This window comes from Oratosquilla oratoria, chromosome 14, assembly GCF_046742065.1.
Source record: "Oratosquilla oratoria isolate Oo_2021 chromosome 14, ASM4674206v1, whole genome shotgun sequence".
NCBI classification, from domain to species: domain Eukaryota; kingdom Metazoa; phylum Arthropoda; class Malacostraca; order Stomatopoda; family Squillidae; genus Oratosquilla; species Oratosquilla oratoria.
This window is the reverse complement of record NC_134790.1, coordinates 30,008,199-30,010,698: the sequence shown is the minus strand read 5'-3', so window position 1 is coordinate 30,010,698 and position 2,500 is coordinate 30,008,199.

Genomic DNA, 2,500 nt, shown 5'->3' with positions numbered 1-2,500 from the left:
CACACATACATATATGCATACATATATGTGTGTGTATATATATATATATATATATATATATATATATATATATGCTGTATAAACGTATATATACAGAAGTTAGTTTATTTTCTGCAACAACGCATTTTGAATTAAAAATATTTTAAGAATTTTCTGAATAATACGCAAACCATAGTTCTTCAATTGGCAAGGATATTTTTGCATGACTTTGGAATTTCGCGACGTTTCGTCCACCAAAATTATGGGGACGCACCCATTGCGAGAAGGGTTTTTTTGGTCCCACTGGCCAAAAATTACGAGAATCCCGACGTCGTGATATGCGTGACTAATGTGACGACGACTCCAAAGAGCGTGACGTCATGAAGTGAGCAAGAGGAGAAATGGTGCGCATCCGTCTGTCACGGATTTTGTTTTTTCTTTTCCTTTCGGGTACTTTTCTTTTATTCTGACGGTTGCTATTATCTTTTGATTAATTACATCTTTTTATTTTTTGATGGAGTGAATTTTTGAGTACATAATATTAGCCACTCTGTCTTTGAGGAGGACTAAATTCAAGTGTCACACAAAATGTCCTCAAACGCAAAAAATATCAACACAAGAAGAACGCGACGATGACGTCATGTCGTTTCGCTAACAGAACACCAAATGATTCCAACATCGTAAATTCTTTTCATTTGGTTGGCAACCAAATTAAATTTACATATTCTATATATTTTCCTCTGGCTAATGACGAAGTGATTTCATATAGCCGAGTACAAAGTTCCGCAGACAAAATATATGAAAATAGTTTACGAGTAAAAGAAACTTAAATGAGAGTTTAACTACGCTATTTTTTTTTAATCAAAACTTATGCAATACTGATATATAAAACATTCACTAAACTTTATATCCATCCCACGGTTTCAAAGTCAAATATATTAGTTTATCATAATAACAATAAGTACAATTAATATTCTCAACATGTACCATACATTAGAATGTTTAGTATTCTCTTGAGCTATCACTGTCTTATTGAGGATCATGTCTATTACTTGCTAATCAAAGTGTTTCTTATATTTCTTACATATCAGAATCACTCTTATATTTTCTTTAAGTTAATAGACAACAAATTTCCATTGATTAATCATAAAGGATATGACACACATTCATTCAGAGAGAGAAACATAGAGAGAGGGGAAAGAGACAGCACGAGAACGAGCGAGCAAGAGAGAGAGAGAGAGGAAAAGGGAAGAGAGAGAGCGAGAGAGAATAGAATAGAAGAGAAGTAAAGATAGATAGGTAAATAGATAGATAGATGGATATATAGATATAGAGATAGAGAGAGAGAAGAGAGCAGATAGAAGAGAGAAAGAGAGAGGATAGAAACGAGAGATGAGAAACAAGGAGAGAAACGAGAAAGGAGAGAAACAAGAGAGAATGAAAAGAAAAGGGAAAAGAGAGGGAAAGAGAGAGAGAAAGGGAAGAGAAAGGAAAAGAGAGAGAGAGAGAAAGAAGAGAAATGAGAGAGAGAGAGAAAGAAGAGAAATGAGAGAAGTGAACAAACGATAAGAGAATAGAGAAAACCATTGTAAGAGGAATAATAATAATATCAAAAAAGGTCTTAGACTTTATACGCGGCAGTCCCTAACACGGGTATAAAATCCTGACGGCGAACGCAAAGAGCTGTCTGTCACTAAGGCAGACTCTTTGGAATCTTTATTCTCAACAAAGGACCTCCTGTGGCGCAAAAATTAAGGTTTCTGGGCCTTATGACACGAGTTCTTAATGCCGTTAACTCTTAATTTAACCTCTGCAGCCCCAAACATGTCATACTTGCTCGGGGAGGTGGGTTGTACTTAAGGCAAAGGTGGTGCATAATTTCACCAATCAACGAAAACTTTCTTTGGGTTGAAAACTGAATTCTTCAAAATCGCTTTTTTTTTTTTTTTTTGTAAGTTTTTGTAATTTTTTCCATCACCGTTATTCTAGCCTTTACGCTCCAAGAAGTCCGTTCAAGGAGGGGCAGAAGCGGGAATTCTCCCCCTAGTGCGACGTTGCCAATTTGACCACCAATTATCGGGTTGTCACATCATGGGGAAAAAGCGCTCTTGCCACATGTCATAGAATTTACACTTATCACTGTTATCATCCTAAAAAGGCATACACATTATACAGCTTCCTTTACTATATGCAGAATATATATAAAAATCTGTTACTGTCTGTAGTTTACCTGTGTTTCTATAATTTCATTACTACTTTGGTTGTATTATTTATTCCTGACTAGAGCAGGTACAAAGTATTTCTGGATAATAAAAATGTTGAAACTCATTAACTTTAGTGTGATTTTGGATTACGCACTTTTGGCGTCTGTTATATGTAACGGAAATACATAGTTCTACGACATAACAAATAAAATTAGATAAAATATAATAAAATAAAATAAATAAAAATAGAATTAGAGATAATATATAACAACGAAATCAATAATACAAAAATAAAAAGATACAATCAAATAAAATAG